We start from the raw sequence: 23,398 nt of genomic DNA on the forward strand, positions 1-23,398 counted from the left end.
TGGTGTAGGTTTATGATTCTCACTTAGGTTGCGAGAGGTCCAGGGTCCAAATCAATACAAAACAATACAAGCGCCGCTAGTGTAGTGGTATCATACAAGATTCCCATTCTTGTGACCCGGGTTCGATTCCCGGGCGGTGCATGCAAGACGGTCTGAATATGGGTTGAGTAGGGGACAAAACAATAGAGAAAGGTACATAACTCTGAAATAGACAGTTTAAATCTCTTCCAGGCGGCAGAGTTGAGAGAGCCAGAGTTATTTGTAACCACTGCAACATTGAATTTTCTTATCACTGGACTCCAAGGGTAACTTGTTCTTCTATAGCTAACTATATGACAAAAAACTAATGCACTAGCAATTTTGAAGACGAGGACTACAGACTTGTTAGGCCACAATATTAAGGATACACAGGGCACTCCAACATCTAGGAAAACCAAAAAACACTTTAATAGTAAATATATTGATAGTTATATTATTTATAAACATTACATTACATTACATTACATTGCATTTAGCTGACGCTTTTATCCAAAGCGACTTACAATAAGTGCGTTCGACCAACAAAATACAAACTTGAAGAAAACAGAATCATATAAGTACATCAGGTTTCATAGAGCCAAACATTTCAAGTGCTACTCAACTGGCTTTAGATAAGCCAGTCCTTTATTAGTATAAAAGTGCTTCGTTAATAGTTCTATCGCTCGAAGTGGAGTCGAAAGAGATGAGTTTTCAGTCTGGAAGGTGTGTAAGCTATCTGCCGTCCTGATGTCAATGGGGAGCTCATTCCACCATCTTGGAGCCAGGATAGCAAACCCACGTGTATTCGCCGATGGGAACTTGGGTCCCCCTCGCAGTGAGGGCGCAGCGAGTCGTTTGGCTGATGCAGAGCGTAGTGCACGCGCTGGGGTGTACGGTTTAACCATGTCCTGGATGTACGAAGGGCCAGATCCATTCGCAGCATGGTAAGCAAGTACCAGTGTCTTGAAGTGGATTCTAGCAGTTACCGGAAGCCAGTGAAGGGAGCGGAGGAGCGGAGTGGTGTGGGAAAATGTAGGAAGGTTGAAGACCAGACGAGCCGCTGCATTCTGGGTGAGCTGCAGAGGTCGGATGGCACATGCAGGTAGACCAGCCAGGAGGGAGTTGCAGTAGTCTAGGCGTGAGATGACGAGAGCCTGGACCAGAACCTGAGTCGCTTTCTGTGTCAGCTGGGGACGTATCTTCCTGATGTTGTAAAGCGTGTATCTGCAGCAACGGGTTGTAGCAGCGATGTTTGCAGTGAAGGACAGATTGTTATCTAGGGTCACACCCAGATTCCTTGCAGTCTGAGTCGGGGAAACAACAGAGGTGCCGATGTTGATTGTTAGGTCAAGAGTGGGACAATCTTTTCCCGGAAGGAAGAGCAGCTCAGTCTTGTCAAGGTTGAGCTTGAGGTGATGAGCAGACATCCACTGAGAGATGTCAGCTAGACAAGCAGAGATGCGTGCGACGACCTGGGTCTCTGAGCGGGGAAAGGACAGAATTAATTGGGTGTCGTCAGCGTAGCAGTGGTAAGAAAAACCATGCGGGCTAATGACTGATCCGAACGAGTTTGTGTACAGGGAGAAGAGGAGGGGACCAAGAACAGAGCCCTGAGGGACCCCCGCAGTTAATTGACAAGGGTCGGACTCAGACCCTCTCCAAGTCACCCTGTAGGTACGGTCTTTCAGGTATGAGGTGAGGAGGGAAAGTGCTGAGCCTGAAACTCCAAGTTTTTGGAGAGTGCGAAGGAGGATCTGATGATTCACCGTGTTGAATGCAGCAGACAGGTCCAACAGGATGATGACAGAGGAGAGGGATGCAGTTTTGGCAGTGTGCAGTTCCTCAGTGACAGCAAGGAGGGCAGTTTCTGTGGAGTGACCTGCCTTGAAACCAGACTGGTCCGGATCCAGAAGGTTGTTCTGATTGAGATAACAGGAGAGTTGTTTAAAGACAGCGCGTTCAAGTGTTTTAGACAGGAACGGGAGGAGAGAGACAGGCCTGTAGTTTATAACATCAGACGGGTTGAGAGTGGGTTTCTTTAGGAGAGGGTTTACTCTTGCCTCCTTGAGACTGTTTGGAAAGTGACCAGAAGTTAGAGAAGTGTTGATGAAATGGGTGAGAAACGGTAGAATATCAGGAGCGATAGTCTGAAGGAGGTTTGAAGGGATAGGGTCCAGAGGACAGGTGGTATGGCGGGCAGAGGTAATGAGGGTAAGAACCTCACTTGGAGAGAGAGGGGAAAAGGAGGTAAGTGTGTTGGTGGAAGGAAGGTCTGGTGACCCAGCGGTGAGTAAAGGTGAGTCAGAAAAAGAAGAGCGAATATCATCAACCTTTTTTTCAAAGTGGTTAACAAAGTCGCTTGACGGAAGGGAGGAGGAGGGAGGGGCTTTGGGAGGGTCCAAGAGGGTGGGGAAGATGGAAAATAGTTTTTTAGGATTGGAATAGGAAGATTGGATCTTATCTTGAAAGAAAGTGCTTTTTGCCTGAGAGATCGAAGCAGAGAAAGAGGAGAGGAGAGCCTGATAGGTTAGGAGGTCGTCACGGTGTTTGGATTTCCACCGTTTCCGCTCTGCTGCCCTAAGGACGGTTCTATTAGCACGCAGTGCATCATTTAGCCAGGGAGCAGGAGGGGATTGACGAGCCTGCCGAGATGTGAGAGGACAGAGAGAGTCCAGAGTGGATGAGAGAGTAGAGAGGAGAGTTTCTGCAGCAGAGTTTGGAGGCAGGAGATGGAACGAATCAGAGGAAGGGAGGGCTGAGAGCACCGACGAGGCAAAGGTAGAGGGGGAGAGGGAGCGAAGGTTACGGCGGACAAGTGCAGGATGAGAAGAGATTAGTTTGTTATGTTTGGAAAGGGGTAGAGAGAATGAAATGAAGAAGTGATCGGATGTGTGGAGCGGGTTTACAGAGAGGTTAGAAGTAGCGCAGTTCCTTGAGAATATGAGATCAAGGACATTGCCAGCTTTATGAGTTGGTGGGGAAGGAGACAGTGAGAAAGCAAAGGCGGTTAACAGAGATGTTAGTTCGTCTATCTTCCCTGTCTGGAGGTTGAAGTCTCCGAGAAGTACAGCGGGAGGGCCAGTTTCAGGGATGTGTGAGAGGAGATTATCTATACAAGCATTATACAAGCGCCGCTAGTGTAGTGGTATCATACAAGATTCCCATTCTTGTGACCCCGGTTCGATTCCCGGGCGGTGCATGCAAGACGGTCTGAATATGGGTTCAGTAGGGGACGGAAGAATAGAGAAAGGTATAGAACTCTGAAATGGACGTTTGAAATCTCTTCCATCGGCAGAGTTTTGAGAGATTCCCATTCTTGTGACCAGGGTTCAATTCCCATGCAGTGTTTGTATTAATCCAACTTCAAACAAAGAAGTGTTTATTTGGTCTAGGTTTATGATTCTCACTTAGGTTGCGAGAGGTCCAGGGTCCAAATCAATACAAAAACAATACAAGTGCCGCTAGTGTAGTGGTATCATACAAGATTCCCATTCTTGTGACCCGGGTTCGATTCCCGGGCGGTGCATGCAAGACGGTTTGAGTAGGGGACAAAAGAATAGAGAAAGGTACAGAACTCTGAAATGGACATTTTAAATCTCTTCCAGGCGGCGGAGTTGAGAGAGCCAGAGTTATTTGTAACCACTGCAACATTGAATTTTCTTATCACTGGACTCTAAGGGTAACTTGTTCTTCTATAGCTAACTATATGACAAAAAGCTAATGCACTAGCCATTTCGAAGACGATGACTACAGACTTGTGATGCCACAATATTAAGGATACACAGGGCACTCCAACATCTAGGAAAACCAAAAAACACTGTAATAGTAAATCTATTGATAGTTATATTATTTATAAACAAGCATAATACAAGCACTGCTAGTGTTGTGGTATCATACACGATTCCCATTCTTGTGACCCGGGTCCGATTCCCGGGCGGTGCATGCAAGACGGTCTGAATATGGGTTCAGTAGGGGACGGAAGAATAGAGAAAGGTACAGAACTCTGAAATGGACGTTTGAAATCTCTTCCATCGGCAGAGTTTTGAGAGATTCCCATTCTTGTGACCAGGGTTAAATTCCCATGCAGTGTTTGTATTAATCCAACTTCAAACAAAGAAGTGTTTATTTGGTGTAGGTTTATGATTCTCACTTAGGTTGCGAGAGGTCCAGGGTCCAAATCAATACAAAAACAATACAAGCGCCGCTAGTTTAGTGGTATCATACAAGATTCCCATTCTTGTGACCCGGGTTCGATTCCCGGGCGGTGCATGCAAGATGGTCTGAATATGGGTTGAGTAGTGGACAAAAGAATAGAGAAAGGTGCAGAACTCTGAAATGGAAATTTGAAATCTCTTCCATCGGCAGAGTTTTGAGAGATTCCCATTCTTGTGACCCGGGTTCGATTCCCGGGCGGTGCATGCAAGACGGTCTGAATATGGGTTGAGTAGGGGACAAAAGAATAGAGAAAGGTACAGAACTCTGAAATGGAAATTTTAAATCTCTTCCAGGCGGCGGAGTTGAGAGAGCCAGAGTTATTTGTAACCACTGCAACATTGAATTTTCTTTGACTGGACTCTAAGGGTAACTTGTTCTTCTATAGCTAACTTTATGACAAAAAGCTAATGCACTAGCCATTTTGAAGACGATGCCTACAGACTTGTGAGGCCACAATATTAAGGACACACAGGGCACTCCAACATCTAGGAAAACCAAAAAACACTGTAATAGTAAATCTATTGATAGTTATATTATTTATAAACAAGCATAATACAAGCGCCGCTAATGTAGTGGTATCATACAAGATTCCCATTATTGTGACCTGGGTTCGATTCCCGGGCGGTGCATGCAAGACGGTCTGAATATAGGTTGAGTAAGGGATGGAATAATAGAGAAAGGTACAGAACTCTGAAATAGACGTTTGAAATCTCTACCATCGGCAGAGTTTTGAGAGATTCCCATTCTTGTGACCAGGGTTCAATTCCCATGCAGTGTTTGTATTAATCCAACTTCAAACAAAGAAGTGTTTATTTGGTGTAGGTTTATGATTCTCACTTAGGTTGCGAGAGGTCCAGGGTCCCAATCAATACAAAACAATACAAGCGCCGCTAGTGTAGTGGTATCATACAAGATTCCCATTCTTGTGACCCGGGTTCGATTCCCATGCAGTGTTTGTGTTATTCCAACTTCAAACAAAGAAGTGTTTATTTGGTGTAGGTTTATGATTCTCACTTAGGTTGCGAGAGGTCCAGGGTCCAAATCAACATAAAAACATTACAAGCGCCGCTAGTGTAGTGGTATCATACAAGATTCCCATTCTTGTGACCCGGGTTCGATTCCCGGGCGGTGCATGCAAGACGGTCTGAATATGGGTTCAGTAGGGGACAAAAGAATAGAGAAAGGTACAGAACTCTGAAATGGACTTTTGAAATTTCTTCCATCGGCAGAGTTTTGAGAGATTCCCATTCTTGTGACCCGGGTTCGATTCCCGGGCGCTGCATGCAAGACGGTCTGAATATGGGTTCAGTAGGGGACAAAAGAATAGAGAAAGGTACAGAACTCTGAAATGGACTTTTGAAATTTCTTCCAGGCGGCGGAGTTGAGAGAGCCAGAGTTATTTGTAACCACTGCAACATTGAATTTTCTTATCACTGGACTCTAAGGGTAACTTGTTCTTCTATAGCTAACTATATGACAAAAAGCTAATGCACTAGCAATTTTGAAGACGATGACTACAGACTTGTGAGGCCACAATATTAAGGATACACAGGGCACTCCAACATCTAGGAAAACCAAAAAACACTGTAATAGTAAATATATTGATAGTTATTTTATTTATAAACATGCATAATACAAGCGCCGCTAGTGTAGTGGTATCATACAAGATTCCCATTCTTGTGACCTGGGTTCGATTCCCGGGCGGTGCATGCAAGACGGTCTGAATATGGGTTGAGTAGGGGACGGAAGAATAGCGAAAGGTACAGAACTCTGAAATAGACGGTTGAAATCTCTTCCATCGGCAGAGTTTTGAGAGATTCCCATTCTTGTGACCAGGGTTCAATTCCCATGCAGTGTTTGTATTAATCCAACTTCAAACAAAGAAGTGTTTATTTGGTGTAGGTTTATGATTCTCACTTAGGTTGCGAGAGGTCCAGGGTCCAAATCAATACAAAACAATACAAGCGCCGCTAGTGTAGTGGTATCATACAAGATTCCCATTCTTGTGACCCGGGTTCGATTCCCATGCAGTGTTTGTATTAATCCAACTTCAAACAACAAAGTGTTTATTTGGTCTAGGTTTATGATTCTCACTTAGGTTGCGAGAGGTCCAGGGTCCAAATCAATACTAAACAATACAAGCGCCGCTAGTGTAGTGGTATCATACAAGATTCCCATTCTTGTGACCCGGGTTCGATTCCCGGGCGGTGAATGCAAGATGGTCTGATTATGGGTTGAGTAGGGGATGGAATAATAGAGAAAGGTACAGAACTCTGAAATGGACATTTAAAATCTCTTCCAGGCGGCGGATTTGAGAGAGCCAGAGTTATTTGTAACCACTGCAACATTGAATTTTCTTATCACTGGACTCTTAGGGTAACTTGTTCTTCTATAGCTAACTATATGACAAAAAGCTAATGCACTAGCAATTTTGAAGACGATGACTACAGACTTGTGAGGCCACAATATTAAGGATACACAGGGCACTCCAACATCTAGGAAAACCAAAAAACACTGTAATAGTAAATATATTGATAGTTATATTATTTATAAACAAGCATAATACAAGCGCCGCTAGTGTAGTGGTATCATACAAGATTCCCATTCTTGTGACCCGGGTTCGATTCCCGGGCGGTGCATGCAAGACGGTCTGAATATGGGTTGAGTAGGGGACGGAAGAATAGAGAAAGGTACAGAACTCTGAAATAGACGTTTGAAATCTCTTCCATCGGCAGAGTCTTGAGAGATTCCCATTCTTGTGACCAGGGTTCAATTCCCATGCAGTGTTTGTATTAATCCAACTTCAAACAAAGAAGTGTTTATTTGGTGTAGGTTTATGATTCTCACTTAGGTTGCGAGAGGTCCAGGTTCCAAATCAATACAAAACAATACAAGCGCCGCTAGTGTAGTGGTATCATACAAGATTCCCATTCTTGTGACCCGGGTTCGATTCCCGGGCGGTGCATGCAAGACGGTCTGAATATGGGTTGAGTAGGGGATGGAAGAATAGAGAAAGGTACAGAACTCTGAAATGGACATTTTAAATCTCTTCCAGGCGGCGGATTTGAGAGAGCCAGAGTTATTTGTAACCACTGCAACATTGAATTTTCTTATCACTCTACTCTTAGGGTAACTTGTTCTTCTATAGCTAACTATATGACAAAAAGCTAATGCACTAGCAATTTTGAAGACGATGACTACAGACTTGTGAGGCCACAATATTAAGGATACACAGGGCACTACAACATCTAGGAAAACCAAAAAAACACTGTAATAGTAAATATATTGATAGTTATATTATTTATAAACAAGCATTATACAAGCGCCGCTAGTGTAGTGGTATCATACAAGATTCCCATTCTTGTGACCTGGGTTCGTTTCCCGGGCGGTGCATGCAAGACGGTCTGAATTTGTGTTGAGTAGGGGACGGAAGAATAGAGAAAGGTACAGAACTCTGAAATAGACATTTGAAATCTTTTCCATCGGCAGAGTCTTGAGAGATTCCCATTCTTGTGACCAGGGTTCAATTCCCATGCAGTGTTTGTATTAATCCAACTTCAAACAAAGAAGTGTTTATTTGGTGTAGGTTTATGATTCTCACTTAGGTTGCGAGAGGTCCAGGGTCCAAATCAATACAAAACAATACAAGCGCCGCTAGTGTAGTGGTATCATACAAGATTCCCATTCTTGTGACCCGGGTTCGATTCCCGGGCGGTGCATGCAAGATGGTCTGAATATGGGTTGAGTAGGGGACGGAAGAATAGAGAAAGGTATAGAACTCTGAAATGGACAATTTAAATCTCTTCCAGGCGGCGGATTTGAGAGAGCCAGAGTTATTTGTAACCACTGCAACATTGAATTTTCTTATCACTGGACTCTAAGGGTAACTTGTTCTTCTATAGCTAACTATATGACAACAAGCTAATGCACTAGCAATTTTGAAGACGATGACTACAGACTTGTGAGGCCACAATATTAAGGATACACAGGGCACTCCAACATCTAGGAAAACCAAAAAAACACTGTAATAGTAAATATATTGATAGTTATATTATTTATAAACAAGCATAATACAAGCGCCGCTAGTGTAGTGGTATCATACAAGATTCCCATTCTTGTGACCCGGGTTCGATTCCCATGCAGTGTTTGTATTAATCCAACTTCAAACAACAAAGTGTTTATTTGGTCTAGGTTTATGATTCTCACTTAGGTTGCGAGAGGTCCAGGGTCCAAATCAATACTAAACAATACAAGCGCCGATAGTGTAGTGGTATCATACAAGATTCCCATTCTTGTGACCCGGGTTCGATTCCCGGGCGGTGCATGCAAGACGGTCTGAATATGGGTTGAGTAGGGGATGGAATAATAGAGAAAGGTACAGAACTCTGAAATAGACGTTTGAAATCTCTTCCATCGGCAGAGTTTTGAGAGATTCCCATTCTTGTGACCCGGGTTCAATTCCCATGCAGTGTTTGTATTAATCCAACTTCAAACAAAGAAGTGTTTATTTAGTGTAGGTTTATGATTCTCACTTAGGTTGCGAGAGGTCCAGGGTCCAAATCAATACAAAAACAATACAAGCGCCGCTAGTGTAGTGGTATCATACAAGATTCCCATTCTTGTGACCCGGGTTTGATTCCCGGGCGGTGCATGCAAGACGGTCTGAATATGGGTTGAGTAGGGGACAAAAGAATAGAGAAAGGTACAGAACTCTGAAATGGACATTTTAAATCTCTTCCAGGCGGCGGAGTTGAGAGAGCCAGAGTTATTTGTAACCACTGCAACATTGAATTTTCTTATCACTGGACTCTAAGGGTAACGTGTTCTTCTATAGCTAACTATATGACAACAAGCTAATGCACTAGCAATTTTGAAGACGATGACTACAGACTTGTGAGGCCACAATATTAAGGATACACAGGGCACTCCAACATCTAGGAAAACCAAAAAACACTGTAATAGTAAATATATTGATAGTTATATTATTTATAAACAAGCGTTATACAAGCGCCGCTAGTGTAGTGGTATCATACAAGATTCCCATTCTTGTGACCCGGGTTCGATTCCCGGGCGGTGCATGCAAGACGGTCTGAATATGGGTTGAGTAGGGGACGGAAGAATAGCGAAAGGTACAGAACTCTGAAATAGACGTTTGGAATCTCTTCCATCGGCAGAGTTTTGAGAGATTCCCATTCTTGTGACCAGGGTTCAATTCCCATGCAGTGTTGTATTAATCCAACTTCAAACAAAGAAGTGTTTATTTGGTGTAGGTTTATGATTCTCACTTAGGTTGCGAGAGGTCCAGGTTCCAAATCAATACAAAAACAATACAAGCGCCGATAGTGTAGTCGTATCATACAAGATTCCCATTCTTGTGACCCGGGTTCGATTCCCGGGCGGTGCATGCAAGACGGTCTGAATATGGGTTGAGTAGGGGATGGAATAATAGAGAAAGGTACAGAACTCTGAAATAGACGTTTGAAATCTCTTCCAGGCGGCGGATTTGAGAGAGCCAGAGTTATTTGTAACCACTGCAACATTGAATTTTCTTATCACTGGACTCTAAGGGTAACTTGTTCTTCTATAGCTAACTATATGACAACAAGCTAATGCACTAGCAATTTTGAAGACGATGACTACAGACTTGTGAGGCCACAATATTAAGGATACACAGGGCACTCCAACATCTAGGAAAACCAAAAAAACACTGTAATAGTAAATATATTGATAGTTATATTATTTATAAACAAGCATAATACAAGCGCCGCTATTGTAGTGGTATCATACAAGATTCCCATTCTTGTGACCCGGGTTCGATTCCCATGCAGTGTTTGTATTAATCCAACTTCAAACAACAAAGTGTTTATTTGGTCTAGGTTTATGATTCTCACTTAGGTTGCGAGAGGTCCAGGGTCCAAATCAATACTAAACAATACAAGCGCCGATAGTGTAGTGGTATCATACAAGATTCCCATTCTTGTGACCTGGGTTCGATTCCCGGGCGGTGCATGCAAGACGGTCTGAATATGGGTTGAGTAGGGGATGGAATAATAGAGAAAGGTACAGAACTCTGAAATAGACGTTTGAAATCTCTTCCATCGGCAGAGTTTTGAGAGATTCCCATTCTTGTGACCCGGGTTCAATTCCCATGCAGTGTTTGTATTAATCCAACTTCAAACAAAGAAGTGTTTATTTAGTGTAGGTTTATGATTCTCACTTAGGTTGCGAGAGGTCCAGGGTCCAAATCAATACAAAAACAATACAAGCGCCGCTAGTGTAGTGGTATCATACAAGATTCCCATTCTTGTGACCCGGGTTCGATTCCCGGGCGGTGCATGCAAGACGGTCTGAATATGGGTTGAGTAGGGGACAAAAGAATAGAGAAAGGTACAGAACTCTGAAATGGACATTTTAAATCTCTTCCAGGCGGCGGAGTTGAGAGAGCCAGAGTTATTTGTAACCACTGCAACATTGAATTTTCTTATCACTGGACTCTAAGGGTAACGTGTTCTTCTATAGCTAACTATATGACAACAAGCTAATGCACTAGCAATTTTGAAGACGATGACTACAGACTTGTGAGGCCACAATATTAAGGATACACAGGGCACTCCAACATCTAGGAAAACCAAAAAACACTGTAATAGTAAATATATTGATAGTTATATTATTTATAAACAAGCGTTATACAAGCGCCGCTAGTGTAGTGGTATCATACAAGATTCCCATTCTTGTGACCCGGGTTCGATTCCCGGGCGGTGCATGCAAGACGGTCTGAATATGGGTTGAGTAGGGGACGGAAGAATAGCGAAAGGTACAGAACTCTGAAATAGACGTTTGGAATCTCTTCCATCGGCAGAGTTTTGAGAGATTCCCATTCTTGTGACCAGGGTTCAATTCCCATGCAGTGTTTGTATTAATCCAACTTCAAACAAAGAAGTGTTTATTTGGTGTAGGTTTATGATTCTCACTTAGGTTGCGAGAGGTCCAGGTTCCAAATCAATACAAAAACAATACAAGCGCCGATAGTGTAGTCGTATCATACAAGATTCCCATTCTTGTGACCCGGGTTCGATTCCCGGGCGGTGCATGCAAGACGGTCTGAATATGGGTTGAGTAGGGGATGGAATAATAGAGAAAGGTACAGAACTCTGAAATGGACATTTGAAATCTCTTCCAGGCGGCGGATTTGAGAGAGCCAGAGTTATTTGTAACCACTGCAACATTGAATTTTCTTTGACTGGACTCTAAGGGTAACTTGTTCTTCTATAGCTAACTATATGACAAAAAGCTAATGCACTAGCAATTTTGAAGACGATGACTACAGACTTGTGAGGCCACAATATTAAGGATACACAGGGCACTCCAACATCTAGGAAAACCAAAAAAAACACTGTAATAGTAAATATATTGATAGTTATATTATTTATAAACAAGCATTATACAAGCGCCGCTAGTGTAGTGGTATCATACAAGATTCCCATTCTTGTGACCCCGGTTCGATTCCCGGGCGGTGCATGCAAGACGGTCTGAATATGGGTTGAGTAGGGGACAAAAGAATAGAGAAAGGTGCAGAACTCTGAAATGGAAATTTTAAATCTCTTCCAGGCGGCGGAGTTGAGAGAGCCAGAGTTATTTGTTACCACTGCAACATTGAATTTTCTTTGACTGGACTCTAAGGGTAACTTGTTCTTCTATAGCTAACTTTATGACAAAAAGCTAATGCACTAGCCATTTTGAAGACGATGACTACAGACTTGTGAGGCCACAATATTAAGGATACACAGGGCATTCCAACATCTAGGAAAACCAAAAAACACTGTAATAGTAAATATATTGATAGTTATTTTATTTATAAACATGCATAATACAAGCGCCGCTAGTGTAGTGGTATCATACAAGATTCCCATTCTTGTGACCCGGGTTCGATTCCCGGGCGGTGCATGCAAGACGGTCTGAATTTGTGTTGAGTAGGGGACGGAAGAATAGAGAAAGGTACAGAACTCTGAAATAGACATTTGAAATCTCTTCCATCGGCAGAGTCTTGAGAGATTCCCATTCTTGTGACCAGGGTTCAATTCCCATGCAGTGTTTGTATTAATCCAACTTCAAACAAAGAAGTGTTTATTTGGTGTAGGTTTATGATTCTCACTTAGGTTGCGAGAGGTCCAGGGTCCAAATCAATACAAAACAATACAAGCGCCGCTAGTGTAGTGGTATCGTACAAGATTCCCATTCTTGTGACCCGGGTTCGATTCCCGGGCGCTGCATGCAAGACGGTCTGAATATGGGTTGAGTAGGGGACAAAATAATAGAGAAAGGTACAGAACTCTGAAATGGACTTTTGAAATTTCTTCCAGGCGGCGGAGTTGAGAGAGCCAGAGTTATTTGTAACCACTGCAACATTGAATTTTCTTATCACTGGACTCTTAGGGTAACTTGTTCTTCTATAGCTAACTATATGACAAAAAGCTAATGCACTAGCAATTTTGAAGACGATGACTACAGACTTGTGAGGCCACAATATTAAGGATACACAGGGCACTACAACATCTAGGAAAACCAAAAAAAACACTGTAATAGTAAATATATTGATAGTTATATTATTTATAAACAAGCATTATACAAGCGCCGCTAGTGTAGTGGTATCATACAAGATTCCCATTCTTGTGACCTGGGTTCGTTTCCCGGGCGGTGCATGCAAGACGGTCTGAATTTGTGTTGAGTAGGGGACGGAAGAATAGAGAAAGGTACAGAACTCTGAAATAGACATTTGAAATCTCTTCCATCGGCAGAGTCTTGAGAGATTCCCATTCTTGTGACCAGGGTTCAATTCCCATGCAGTGTTTGTATTAATCCAACTTCAAACAAAGAAGTGTTTATTTGGTGTAGGTTTATGATTCTCACTTAGGTTGCGAGATGTTCAAGGTCCAAATCAATACAAAACAATACAAGCGCCGCTAGTGTAGTGGTATCATACAAGATTCCCATTCTTGTGACCCGGGTTCGATTCCCATGCAGTGTTTGTATTAATCCAACTTCAAACAACAAAGTGTTTATTTGGTCTAGGTTTATGATTCTCACTTAGGTTGCGAGAGGTCCAGGGTCCAAATCAATACTAAACAATACAAGCGCCGATAGTGTAGTCGTATCATACAAGATTCCCATTCTTGTGACCCGGGTTCGATTCCCGGGCGGTGCATGCAAGACGGTCTGAATATGGGTTGAGTAGGGGATGGAATAATAGAGAAAGGTACAGAACTCTGAAATGGACATTTGAAATCTCTTCCAGGCGGCGGATTTGAGAGAGCCAGAGTTATTTGTAACCACTGCAACATTGAATTTTCTTTGACTGGACTCTAAGGGTAACTTGTTCTTCTATAGCTAACTATATGACAAAAAGCTAATGCACTAGCAATTTTGAAGACGATGACTACAGACTTGTGAGGCCACAATATTAAGGATACACAGGGCACTCCAACATCTAGGAAAACCAAAAAAACACTGTAATAGTAAATATATTGATAGTTATATTATTTATAAACAAGCATTATACAAGCGCCGCTAGTGTAGTGGTATCATACAAGATTCCCATTCTTGTGACCCCGGTTCGATTCCCGGGCGGTGCATGCAAGACGGTCTGAATATGGGTTGAGTAGGCGATGGAATAATAGAGAAAGGTACAGAACTCTGAAATGGACATTTTAAATCTCTTCCAGGCGGCGGATTTGAGAGAGCCAGAGTTATTTGTAACCACTGCAACATTGCATTTTCTTATCACTGGACTCTAAGGGTAACTTGTTCTTCTATAGCTAACTATATGACAAAAAGCTAATGAAATAGCAATTTTGAAGACGATGACTACAGACTTGTGAGGCCACAATATTAAGGATACACAGGGCACTCCAACATCTAGGAAAACCAAAAAAACACTGTAATAGTAAATATATTGATAGTTATATTATTTATAAACAAGCATTATACAAGCGCCGCTAGTGTAGTGGTATCATACAAGATTCCCATTCTTGTGACCCGGGTTCGATTCCCGGGCGGTGCATGCAAGACGGTCTGAATATGAGTTGAGTAGGGGACAAAAGAATAGAGAAGGGTACAGAACTCTGAAATGGACATTTTAAATCTCTTCCAGGCGGCGGAGTTGAGAGAGCCAGAGTTATTTGTAACCACTGCAACATTGAATTTTCTTTGACTGGACTCTAAGGGTAACGTGTTCTTCTATAGCTAACTATATGACAACAAGCTAATGCACTAGCAATTTTGAAGACGATGACTACAGACTTGTGAGGCCACAATATTAAGGATACACAGGGCACTCCAACATCTAGGAAAACCAAAAAACACTGTAATAGTAAATATATTGATAGTTATTTTATTTATAAACATGCATAATACAAGCGCCGCTAGTGTAGTGGTATCATACAAGATTCCCATTCTTGTGACCCGGGTTCGATTCCCGGGCGGTGCATGCAAGACGGTCTGAATATGGGTTGAGTAGGGGACGGAAGAATAGAGAAAGGTACAGAACTCTGAAATAGACGTTTGAAATCTCTTCCATCGGCAGAGTCTTGAGAGATTCCCATTCTTGTGACCAGGGTTCAATTCAATTGCAGTGTTTGTATTAATCCAACTTCAAACAAAGAAGTGTTTATTTGGTGTAGGTTTATGATTCTCACTTAGGTTGCGAGAGGTCCAGGTTCCAAATCAATACAAAACAATACAAGCGCCGCTAGTGTAGTGGTATCATACAAGATTCCCATTCTTGTGACCCGGGTTCGATTCCCGGGCGGTGCATGCAAGACGTTCTTAATATGGGTTGAGTAGGCGATGGAATAATAGAGAAAGGTACAGAACTCTGAAATGGACATTTGAAATCTCTTCCAGGCGGCGGATTTGAGAGAGCCAGAGTTATTTGTAACCACTGCAACATTGAATTTTCTTATCACTGGACTCTTAGGGTAACTTGTTCTTCTATAGCTAACTATATGACAAAAAGCTAATGCACTAGCAATTTTGAAGACGATGACTTGTGAGGCCACAATATTAAGGATACACAGGGCACTACAACATCTAGGAAAACCAAAAAAACACTGTAATAGTAAATATATTGATAGTTATATTATTTATAAACAAGCATTATACAAGCGCCGCTAGTGTAGTGGTATCATACAAGATTCCCATTCTTGTGACCTGGATTCGTTTCCCGGGCGGTGCATGCAAGACGGTCTGAATTTGTGTTGAGTAGGGGACGGAAGAATAGAGAAAGGTACAGAACTCTGAAATAGACATTTGAAATCTTTTCCATCGGCAGAGTCTTGAGAGATTCCCATTCTTGTGACCAGGGTTCAATTCCCATGCAGTGTTTGTATTAATCCAACTTCAAACAAAGAAGTGTTTATTTGGTGTAGGTTTATGATTCTCACTTAGGTTGCGAGAGGTCCAGGGTCCAAATCAATACAAAACAATACATGCGCCGCTAGTGTAGTGGTATCATACAAGATTCCCATTCTTGTGACCCGGGTTCGATTCCCGGGCGGTGCACGCAAGATGGTCTGAATATGGGTTGAGTAGGGGACGGAAGAATAGAGAAAGGTACAGAACTCTGAAATGGACAATTTAAATCTCTTCCAGGCGGCGGATTTGAGAGAGCCAGAGTTATTTGTAACCACTGCAACATTGAATTTTCTTATCACTGGACTCTAAGGGTAACTTGTTCTTCTATAGCTAACTATATGACAACAAGCTAATGCACTAGCAATTTTGAAGACGATGACTACAGACTTGTGAGGCCACAATATTAAGGATACACAGGGCACTCCAACATCTAGGAAAACCAAAAAAACACTGTAATAGTAAATATATTGATAGTTATATTATTTATAAACAAGCATAATACAAGCGCCGCTATTGTAGTGGTATCATACAAGATTCCCATTCTTGTGACCCGGGTTCGATTCCCATGCAGTGTTTGTATTAATCCAACTTCAAACAACAAAGTGTTTATTTGGTCTAGGTTTATGATTCTCACTTAGGTTGCGAGAGGTCCAGGGTCCAAATCAATACTAAACAATACAAGCGCCGATAGTGTAGTGGTATCATACAAGATTCCCATTCTTGTGACCTGGGTTCGATTCCCGGGCGGTGCATGCAAGACGGTCTGAATATGGGTTGAGTAGGGGATGGAATAATAGAGAAAGGTACAGAACTCTGAAATAGACGTTTGAAATCTCTTCCATCGGCAGAGTTTTGAGAGATTCCCATTCTTGTGACCCGGGTTCAATTCCCATGCAGTGTTTGTATTAATCAAACTTCAAACAAAGAAGTGTTTATTTAGTGTAGGTTTATGATTCTCACTTAGGTTGCGAGAGGTCCAGGGTCCAAATCAATACAAAAACAATACAAGCGCCGCTAGTGTAGTGGTATCATACAAGATTCCCATTCTTGTGACCCGGGTTCGATTCCCGGGCGGTGCATGCAAGACGTTCTTAATATGGGTTGAGTAGGCGATGGAATAATAGAGAAAGGTACAGAACTCTGAAATGGACATTTGAAATCTCTTCCATCGGCAGAGTTTTGAGAGATTCCCATTCTTGTGACCCGGGTTAGATTCCCGGGCGGTGCATGCAAGACGGTCTGAATATGGGTTGAGTAGGGGACGGAAGAATAGAGAAAGGTACAGAACTCTGAAATAGACGTTTGAAATCTCGTCCATCGGCAGAGTTTTGAGAGATTCCCATTCTTGTGACCAGGGTTCAATTCCATGCAGTGTTTGTATTAATCCAACTTCAAACAAAGAAGTGTTTATTTGGTCGAGGTTTATGATTCTCACTTAGGTTGCGAGAGGTCCAGGGTCCAAATCAATACAAAAACAATACAAGCGCCGCTAGTGTAGTGGTATCATACAAGATTCCCATTCTTGTGACCCGGGTTCGATTCCCGGGCGGTGCATGCAAGACGGTCTGAATATGGGTTGAGTAGGGCACAAAAGAATAGAGAAAGGTACAGAACTCTGAAATGGACATTTTAAATCTCTTCCAGGCGGCGGAGTTGAGAGAGCCAGAGTTATTTGTAACCACTGCAACATTGAATTTTCTTATCACTGGACTCTAAGGGTAACTTGTTCTTCTATAGCTAACTATAGGACAAAAAGCTAATGCACTAGCAATTTTGAAGACGATGACTACAGACTTGTGAGGCCACAATATTAAGGATACACAGGGCACTCCAACATCTAGGAAAACCAAAAAACACTGTAATAGTAAATATATTGATAGTTATATTATTTATAAACATGGATAATACAAGCGCCGCTAGTGTAGTGGTATCATACAAGATTCCCATTGTTGTGACCCGGGTTCGATTCCCGGGCGGTGCATGCAAGACGGTCTGAATATGGGTTGAGTAGGGGACGGAAGAATAGCGAAAGGTACAGAACTCTGAAATAGACGTTTGAAATCTCTTCCATCGGCAGAGTTTTGAGAGATTCCCATTCTTGTGACCAGGGTTCAATTCCCATGCAGTGTTTGTATTAATCCAACTTCAAACAAAGAAGTGTTTATTTGGTGTAGGTTTATGATTCTCACTTAGGTTGCGAGAGGTCCAGGGTCCAAATCAATACAAAACAATACAAGCGCCGCTAGTGTAGTGGTATCATACAAGATTCCCATTCTTGTGACCCGGGTTCGATTCCCGGGCGGTGCATGCAAGATGGTCTGAATATGGGTTCAGTAGGGGACAAAAGAATAGAGAAAGGTACAGAACTCTGAAATGGACATTTGAAATCTCTTCCATCGGCAGAGTTTTGAGAGATTCCCATTCTTGTGACCCGGGTTCGATTCCCGGGCGGTGCATGCAAGACGGTCTGAATATGGGTTGAGTAGGGGACAAAAGAATAGAGAAAGGTGCAGAACTCTGAAATGGAAATTTTAAATCTCTTCCAGGCGGCGGAGTTGAGAGAGCCAGAGTTATTTGTAACCACTGCAACATTGAATTTTCTTTGACTGGACTCTAAGGGTAACTTGTTCTTCTATAGCTAACTTTATGACAAAAAGCTAATGCACTAGCCATTTTGAAGACGATGACTACGGACTTGTGAGGCCACAATATTAAGGATACACAGGGCACTCCAACATCTAGGAAAACCAAAAAACACTGTAATAGTAAATATATTGATAGTTATTTTATTTATAAACATGCATAATACAAGCGCCGCTAGTGTAGTGATATCATACAAGATTCCCATTCTTGTGACCCGGGTTCGATTCCCGGGCGGTGCATGCAAGGCGGTCTGAATATGGGTTGAGTAGGGGATGGAATAATAGAGAAAGGTACAGAACTCTGAAATGGACATTTGAAATCTCTTCCATCGGCAGAGTTTTGAGAGATTCCCATTATTGTGACCCGGGTTCGATTCCCGGGTGGTGCATTCAAGACGGTCTGAATATGGGTTGAGTAGGGGACGGAAGAATAGAGAAAGGTACAGAACTCTGAAATAGACGTTTGAAATCTCTTCCATCGGCAGAGTTTTGAGAGATTCCCATTCTTGTGACCAGGGTTCAATTCCCATGCAGTGTTTGTATTAATCCAACTTCAAACAAAGAAGTGTTTATTTGGTCGAGGTTTATGATTCTCACTTAGGTTGCGAGAGGTCCAGGGTCCAAATCAATACAAAACAATACAAGCGCCGCTAGTGTAGTGGTATCATACAAGATTCCCATTCTTGTGACCTGGTTTCGATTCCCGGGCGGTGCATGCAAGATGGTCTGAATATGGGTTGAGTAGGGGACGGAAGAATAGAGAAAGGTACAGAACTCTGAAATAGACGTTTGAAATCTCTTCCGTCGGCGGAGTTTTGAGTGATTCCCATTCTTGTGACCTGGGTTAAATTCCCATGCAGTGTTTGTATTAATCCAACTTCAAACAAAGAAGTGTTTATTTGGTGTGGGTTTATGATTCTCACTTAGGTTGCGAGAGGTCCAGGGTCCAAATCAATACAAAACAATACAGGCGCCGCTAGTGTAGTGGTATCATACAAGATTCCCATTCTTGTGACCAGGGTTCGATTCCCGGGTGGTGCATGCAAGACGGTCTGAATATGGGTTGAGTAGGGGATGGAAGAATAGAGAATTGTACAGAACTCTGAAATAGACATTTTAAATCTCTTCCAGGCGGCGGATTTGAGAAAGCCATAGTTATTTGTAACCACTGCAACATTGAATTTTCTTATCACTGGACTCTAAGGGTAACTTGTTCTTCTATAGCTAACTATATGACAAAAAGCTAATGCACTAGCAATTTTGAAGACGATGACTACAGACTTATGAGGCCACAATATTAAGGATACACAGGGCACTCCAACATCTAGGAAAACCAAAAAACACTGTAATAGTAAATATATTGATAGTTATATTATTTATAAACAAGCGTTATACAAGCGCCGCTAGTGTAGTGGTATCATACAAGATTCCCATTCTTGTGACCCGGGTTCGATTCCCGGGCGGTGCATGCAAGACGGTCTGAATATGGGTTGAGTAGGGGACGGAAGAATAGAGAAAGGTACAGAACTCTGAAATAGATGTTTGAAATCTCTTCCATCGGCAGAGTTTTGAGAGATTCCCATTCTTGTGACCAGGGTTCAATTCCCATGCAGTGTTTGTATTAATCCAACTTCAAACAAAGAAGTGTTTATTTGGTGTAGGTTTATGATTCTCACTTAGGTTGCGAGAGGTCCAGGGTCCCAATCAATACAAAACAATACAAGCGCCGCTAGTGTAGTGGTATCATACAAGATTCCCATTCTTGTGACCCGGGTTCGATTCCCGGGCGGTGCATGCAAGACGTTCTTAATATGGGTTGAGTAGGCGATGGAATAATAGAGAAAGGTACAGAACTCTGAAATGGACATTTGAAATCTCTTCCAGGCGGCGGATTTGAGAGAGCCAGAGTTATTTGTAACCACTGCAACATTGAATTTTCTTATCACTGGACTCTAAGCGTAACTTGTTCTTCTATAGCTAACTATAGGACAAAAAGCTAATGCACTAGCAATTTTGAAGACGATGACTACAGACTTGTGAGGCCACAATATTAAGGATACACAGGGCACTCCAACATCTAGGAAAACCAAAAAACACTGTAATAGTAAATATATTGATAGTTATATTATTTATAAACATGGATAATACAAGCGCCGCTAGTGTAGTGGTATCATACAAGATTCCCATTGTTGTGACCCGGGTTCGATTCCCGGGCGGTGCATGCAAGACGGTCTGAATATGGGTTGAGTAGGGGACGGAAGAATAGCGAAAGGTACAGAACTCTGAAATAGACGTTTGAAATCTCTTCCATCGGCAGAGTTTTGAGAGATTCCCATTCTTGTGACCAGGGTTCAATTCCCATGCAGTGTTTGTATTAATCCAACTTCAAACAAAGAAGTGTTTATTTGGTGTAGGTTTATGATTCTCACTTAGGTTGCGAGAGGTCCAGGGTCCAAATCAATACAAAACAATACAAGCGCCGCTAGTGTAGTGGTATCATACAAGATTCCCATTCTTGTGACCCGGGTTCGATTCCCGGGCGGTGCATGCAAGATGGTCTGAATATGGGTTCAGTAGGGGACAAAAGAATAGAGAAAGGTACAGAACTCTGAAATGGACATTTGAAATCTCTTCCATCGGCAGAGTTTTGAGAGATTCCCATTCTTGTGACCCGGGTTCGATTCCCGGGCGGTGCATGCAAGACGGTCTGAATATGGGTTGAGTAGGGGACAAAAGAATAGAGAAAGGTGCAGAACTCTGAAATGGAAATTTTAAATCTCTTCCAGGCGGCGGAGTTGAGAGAGCCAGAGTTATTTGTAACCACTGCAACATTGAATTTTCTTTGACTGGACTCTAAGGGTAACTTGTTCTTCTATAGCTAACTTTATGACAAAAAGCTAATGCACTAGCCATTTTGAAGACGATGACTACGGACTTGTGAGGCCACAATATTAAGGATACACAGGGCACTCCAACATCTAGGAAAACCAAAAAACACTGTAATAGTAAATATATTGATAGTTATTTTATTTATAAACATGCATAATACAAGCGCCGCTAGTGTAGTGGTATCATACAAGATTCCCATTCTTGTGACCCGGGTTCGATTCCCGGGCGGTGCATGCAAGACGGTCTGAATATGGGTTGAGTAGGGGATGGAATAATAGAGAAAGGTACAGAACTCTGAAATGGACATTTGAAATCTCTTCCATCGGCAGAGTTTTGAGAGATTCCCATTCTTGTGACCCGGGTTCGATTCCCGGGTGGTGCATTCAAGACGGTCTGAATATGGGTTGAGTAGGGGACGGAAGAATAGAGAAAGGTACAGAACTCTGAAATAGACGTTTGAAATCTCTTCCATCGGCAGAGTTTTGAGAGATTCCCATTCTTGTGACCAGGGTTCAATTCCCATGCAGTGTTTGTATTAATCCAACTTCAAACAAAGAAGTGTTTATTTGGTCGAGGTTTATGATTCTCACTTAGGTTGCGAGAGGTCCAGGGTCCAAATCAATACAAAACAATACAAGCGCCGCTAGTGTAGTGGTATCATACAAGATTCCCATTCTTGTGACCTGGTTTCGATTCCCGGGCGGTGCATGCAAGATGGTCTGAATATGGGTTGAGTAGGGGACGGAAGAATAGAGAAAGGTACAGAACTCTGAAATAGACGTTTGAAATCTCTTCCGTCGGCGGAGTTTTGAGTGATTCCCATTCTTGTGACCTGGGTTAAATTCCCATGCAGTGTTTGTATTAATCCAACTTCAAACAAAGAAGTGTTTATTTGGTGTGGGTTTATGATTCTCACTTAGGTTGCGAGAGGTCCAGGGTCCAAATCAATACAAAACAATACAGGCGCCGCTAGTGTAGTGGTATCATACAAGATTCCCATTCTTGTGACCAGGGTTCGATTCCCGGGTGGTGCATGCAAGACGGTCTGAATATGGGTTGAGTAGGGGATGGAAGAATAGAGAATTGTACAGAACTCTGAAATAGACATTTTAAATCTCTTCCAGGCGGCGGATTTGAGAAAGCCATAGTTATTTGTAACCACTGCAACATTGAATTTTCTTATCACTGGACTCTAAGGGTAACTTGTTCTTCTATAGCTAACTATATGACAAAAAGCTAATGCACTAGCAATTTTGAAGACGATGACTACAGACTTATGAGGCCACAATATTAAGGATACACAGGGCACTCCAACATCTAGGAAAACCAAAAAACACTGTAATAGTAAATATATTGATAGTTATATTATTTATAAACAAGCGTTATACAAGCGCCGCTAGTGTAGTGGTATCATACAAGATTCCCATTCTTGTGACCCGGGTTCGATTCCCGGGCGGTGCATGCAAGACGGTCTGAATATGGGTTGAGTAGGGGACGGAAGAATAGAGAAAGGTACAGAACTCTGAAATAGATGTTTGAAATCTCTTCCATCGGCAGAGTTTTGAGAGATTCCCATTCTTGTGACCAGGGTTCAATTCCCATGCAGTGTTTGTATTAATCCAACTTCAAACAAAGAAGTGTTTATTTGGTGTAGGTTTATGATTCTCACTTAGGTTGCGAGAGGTCCAGGGTCCCAATCAATACAAAACAATACAAGCGCCGCTAGTGTAGTGGTATCATACAAGATTCCCATTCTTGTGACCCGGGTTCGATTCCCGGGCGGTGCATGCAAGACGTTCTTAATATGGGTTGAGTAGGCGATGGAATAATAGAGAAAGGTACAGAACTCTGAAATGGACATTTGAAATCTCTTCCAGGCGGCGGATTTGAGAGAGCCAGAGTTATTTGTAACCACTGCAACATTGAATTTTCTTATCACTGGACTCTAAGCGTAACTTGTTCTTCTATAGCTAACTATATGACAAAAAGCTAATGCACTAGCCATTTTGAAGACGATGACTACAGACTTGTGAGGCCACAATATTAAGGATACACAGGGCACTCCAACATCTAGGAAAACCAAAAAACACTGTAATAGTAAATATATTGATAGTTATTTTATTTATAAACATGCATAATACAAGCGCCGCTAGTGTAGTGGTATCATACAAGATTCCCATTCTTGTGACCCGGGTTCGATTCCCGGGCGGTGCATGCAAGACGGT

At 42.4% G+C, this 23,398-nt stretch overlaps 49 non-coding genes across 49 annotated transcripts; all 49 read left to right on the top strand.

The window, feature by feature from the left end:
* The first annotated feature begins 70 nt into the window (after positions 1–70).
* On the top strand, positions 71–141 carry trnag-ccc. The gene has a single exon. It is a non-coding gene; the product is annotated as a tRNA-Gly (tRNA).
* Positions 142–3,146: 3,005 nt separating this feature from the next.
* Positions 3,147–3,217, top strand: trnag-ccc. Its single transcript has one exon. It is a non-coding gene; the product is annotated as a tRNA-Gly (tRNA).
* A 256-nt stretch (positions 3,218–3,473) lies between these two features.
* Positions 3,474–3,544, top strand: trnag-ccc. The gene has a single exon. It is a non-coding gene; the product is annotated as a tRNA-Gly (tRNA).
* A 672-nt stretch (positions 3,545–4,216) lies between these two features.
* On the top strand, positions 4,217–4,287 carry trnag-ccc. Its single transcript has one exon. It is a non-coding gene; the product is annotated as a tRNA-Gly (tRNA).
* A 504-nt stretch (positions 4,288–4,791) lies between these two features.
* Positions 4,792–4,862, top strand: trnag-ccc. Its single transcript has one exon. It is a non-coding gene; the product is annotated as a tRNA-Gly (tRNA).
* Positions 4,863–5,295: 433 nt separating this feature from the next.
* trnag-ccc lies at positions 5,296–5,366 on the top strand. Its single transcript has one exon. It is a non-coding gene; the product is annotated as a tRNA-Gly (tRNA).
* A 505-nt stretch (positions 5,367–5,871) lies between these two features.
* On the top strand, positions 5,872–5,942 carry trnag-ccc. Its single transcript has one exon. It is a non-coding gene; the product is annotated as a tRNA-Gly (tRNA).
* A 432-nt stretch (positions 5,943–6,374) lies between these two features.
* On the top strand, positions 6,375–6,445 carry trnag-ccc. Its single transcript has one exon. It is a non-coding gene; the product is annotated as a tRNA-Gly (tRNA).
* A 356-nt stretch (positions 6,446–6,801) lies between these two features.
* trnag-ccc lies at positions 6,802–6,872 on the top strand. Its single transcript has one exon. It is a non-coding gene; the product is annotated as a tRNA-Gly (tRNA).
* A 255-nt stretch (positions 6,873–7,127) lies between these two features.
* trnag-ccc lies at positions 7,128–7,198 on the top strand. Its single transcript has one exon. It is a non-coding gene; the product is annotated as a tRNA-Gly (tRNA).
* A 357-nt stretch (positions 7,199–7,555) lies between these two features.
* trnag-ccc lies at positions 7,556–7,626 on the top strand. The gene has a single exon. It is a non-coding gene; the product is annotated as a tRNA-Gly (tRNA).
* A 255-nt stretch (positions 7,627–7,881) lies between these two features.
* Positions 7,882–7,952, top strand: trnag-ccc. The gene has a single exon. It is a non-coding gene; the product is annotated as a tRNA-Gly (tRNA).
* A 534-nt stretch (positions 7,953–8,486) lies between these two features.
* On the top strand, positions 8,487–8,557 carry trnag-ccc. The gene has a single exon. It is a non-coding gene; the product is annotated as a tRNA-Gly (tRNA).
* A 256-nt stretch (positions 8,558–8,813) lies between these two features.
* trnag-ccc lies at positions 8,814–8,884 on the top strand. Its single transcript has one exon. It is a non-coding gene; the product is annotated as a tRNA-Gly (tRNA).
* Positions 8,885–9,240: 356 nt separating this feature from the next.
* Positions 9,241–9,311, top strand: trnag-ccc. Its single transcript has one exon. It is a non-coding gene; the product is annotated as a tRNA-Gly (tRNA).
* Positions 9,312–9,566: 255 nt separating this feature from the next.
* trnag-ccc lies at positions 9,567–9,637 on the top strand. Its single transcript has one exon. It is a non-coding gene; the product is annotated as a tRNA-Gly (tRNA).
* Positions 9,638–10,171: 534 nt separating this feature from the next.
* trnag-ccc lies at positions 10,172–10,242 on the top strand. Its single transcript has one exon. It is a non-coding gene; the product is annotated as a tRNA-Gly (tRNA).
* A 256-nt stretch (positions 10,243–10,498) lies between these two features.
* On the top strand, positions 10,499–10,569 carry trnag-ccc. The gene has a single exon. It is a non-coding gene; the product is annotated as a tRNA-Gly (tRNA).
* A 356-nt stretch (positions 10,570–10,925) lies between these two features.
* Positions 10,926–10,996, top strand: trnag-ccc. Its single transcript has one exon. It is a non-coding gene; the product is annotated as a tRNA-Gly (tRNA).
* Positions 10,997–11,252: 256 nt separating this feature from the next.
* On the top strand, positions 11,253–11,323 carry trnag-ccc. Its single transcript has one exon. It is a non-coding gene; the product is annotated as a tRNA-Gly (tRNA).
* A 357-nt stretch (positions 11,324–11,680) lies between these two features.
* Positions 11,681–11,751, top strand: trnag-ccc. The gene has a single exon. It is a non-coding gene; the product is annotated as a tRNA-Gly (tRNA).
* A 355-nt stretch (positions 11,752–12,106) lies between these two features.
* On the top strand, positions 12,107–12,177 carry trnag-ccc. Its single transcript has one exon. It is a non-coding gene; the product is annotated as a tRNA-Gly (tRNA).
* A 255-nt stretch (positions 12,178–12,432) lies between these two features.
* trnag-ccc lies at positions 12,433–12,503 on the top strand. The gene has a single exon. It is a non-coding gene; the product is annotated as a tRNA-Gly (tRNA).
* Positions 12,504–12,861: 358 nt separating this feature from the next.
* On the top strand, positions 12,862–12,932 carry trnag-ccc. The gene has a single exon. It is a non-coding gene; the product is annotated as a tRNA-Gly (tRNA).
* A 432-nt stretch (positions 12,933–13,364) lies between these two features.
* Positions 13,365–13,435, top strand: trnag-ccc. The gene has a single exon. It is a non-coding gene; the product is annotated as a tRNA-Gly (tRNA).
* Positions 13,436–13,791: 356 nt separating this feature from the next.
* trnag-ccc lies at positions 13,792–13,862 on the top strand. Its single transcript has one exon. It is a non-coding gene; the product is annotated as a tRNA-Gly (tRNA).
* A 357-nt stretch (positions 13,863–14,219) lies between these two features.
* Positions 14,220–14,290, top strand: trnag-ccc. The gene has a single exon. It is a non-coding gene; the product is annotated as a tRNA-Gly (tRNA).
* Positions 14,291–14,645: 355 nt separating this feature from the next.
* Positions 14,646–14,716, top strand: trnag-ccc. Its single transcript has one exon. It is a non-coding gene; the product is annotated as a tRNA-Gly (tRNA).
* A 255-nt stretch (positions 14,717–14,971) lies between these two features.
* On the top strand, positions 14,972–15,042 carry trnag-ccc. The gene has a single exon. It is a non-coding gene; the product is annotated as a tRNA-Gly (tRNA).
* Positions 15,043–15,392: 350 nt separating this feature from the next.
* trnag-ccc lies at positions 15,393–15,463 on the top strand. The gene has a single exon. It is a non-coding gene; the product is annotated as a tRNA-Gly (tRNA).
* A 255-nt stretch (positions 15,464–15,718) lies between these two features.
* On the top strand, positions 15,719–15,789 carry trnag-ccc. Its single transcript has one exon. It is a non-coding gene; the product is annotated as a tRNA-Gly (tRNA).
* Positions 15,790–16,323: 534 nt separating this feature from the next.
* Positions 16,324–16,394, top strand: trnag-ccc. Its single transcript has one exon. It is a non-coding gene; the product is annotated as a tRNA-Gly (tRNA).
* Positions 16,395–16,650: 256 nt separating this feature from the next.
* On the top strand, positions 16,651–16,721 carry trnag-ccc. Its single transcript has one exon. It is a non-coding gene; the product is annotated as a tRNA-Gly (tRNA).
* A 404-nt stretch (positions 16,722–17,125) lies between these two features.
* trnag-ccc lies at positions 17,126–17,196 on the top strand. Its single transcript has one exon. It is a non-coding gene; the product is annotated as a tRNA-Gly (tRNA).
* Positions 17,197–17,552: 356 nt separating this feature from the next.
* On the top strand, positions 17,553–17,623 carry trnag-ccc. The gene has a single exon. It is a non-coding gene; the product is annotated as a tRNA-Gly (tRNA).
* A 255-nt stretch (positions 17,624–17,878) lies between these two features.
* trnag-ccc lies at positions 17,879–17,949 on the top strand. Its single transcript has one exon. It is a non-coding gene; the product is annotated as a tRNA-Gly (tRNA).
* A 504-nt stretch (positions 17,950–18,453) lies between these two features.
* Positions 18,454–18,524, top strand: trnag-ccc. Its single transcript has one exon. It is a non-coding gene; the product is annotated as a tRNA-Gly (tRNA).
* Positions 18,525–18,928: 404 nt separating this feature from the next.
* Positions 18,929–18,999, top strand: trnag-ccc. The gene has a single exon. It is a non-coding gene; the product is annotated as a tRNA-Gly (tRNA).
* A 255-nt stretch (positions 19,000–19,254) lies between these two features.
* trnag-ccc lies at positions 19,255–19,325 on the top strand. Its single transcript has one exon. It is a non-coding gene; the product is annotated as a tRNA-Gly (tRNA).
* A 356-nt stretch (positions 19,326–19,681) lies between these two features.
* trnag-ccc lies at positions 19,682–19,752 on the top strand. Its single transcript has one exon. It is a non-coding gene; the product is annotated as a tRNA-Gly (tRNA).
* A 255-nt stretch (positions 19,753–20,007) lies between these two features.
* trnag-ccc lies at positions 20,008–20,078 on the top strand. The gene has a single exon. It is a non-coding gene; the product is annotated as a tRNA-Gly (tRNA).
* A 356-nt stretch (positions 20,079–20,434) lies between these two features.
* trnag-ccc lies at positions 20,435–20,505 on the top strand. Its single transcript has one exon. It is a non-coding gene; the product is annotated as a tRNA-Gly (tRNA).
* A 255-nt stretch (positions 20,506–20,760) lies between these two features.
* trnag-ccc lies at positions 20,761–20,831 on the top strand. The gene has a single exon. It is a non-coding gene; the product is annotated as a tRNA-Gly (tRNA).
* A 504-nt stretch (positions 20,832–21,335) lies between these two features.
* On the top strand, positions 21,336–21,406 carry trnag-ccc. The gene has a single exon. It is a non-coding gene; the product is annotated as a tRNA-Gly (tRNA).
* A 404-nt stretch (positions 21,407–21,810) lies between these two features.
* trnag-ccc lies at positions 21,811–21,881 on the top strand. Its single transcript has one exon. It is a non-coding gene; the product is annotated as a tRNA-Gly (tRNA).
* A 255-nt stretch (positions 21,882–22,136) lies between these two features.
* Positions 22,137–22,207, top strand: trnag-ccc. The gene has a single exon. It is a non-coding gene; the product is annotated as a tRNA-Gly (tRNA).
* Positions 22,208–22,563: 356 nt separating this feature from the next.
* On the top strand, positions 22,564–22,634 carry trnag-ccc. The gene has a single exon. It is a non-coding gene; the product is annotated as a tRNA-Gly (tRNA).
* Positions 22,635–22,889: 255 nt separating this feature from the next.
* Positions 22,890–22,960, top strand: trnag-ccc. Its single transcript has one exon. It is a non-coding gene; the product is annotated as a tRNA-Gly (tRNA).
* Positions 22,961–23,316: 356 nt separating this feature from the next.
* trnag-ccc lies at positions 23,317–23,387 on the top strand. Its single transcript has one exon. It is a non-coding gene; the product is annotated as a tRNA-Gly (tRNA).
* Positions 23,388–23,398: the final 11 nt, after the last annotated feature.

Source organism: Gymnodraco acuticeps, unplaced genomic scaffold, assembly GCF_902827175.1.
Source record: "Gymnodraco acuticeps unplaced genomic scaffold, fGymAcu1.1, whole genome shotgun sequence".
In the NCBI taxonomy this organism is placed as follows: Eukaryota; Metazoa; Chordata; class Actinopteri; order Perciformes; family Bathydraconidae; genus Gymnodraco; species Gymnodraco acuticeps.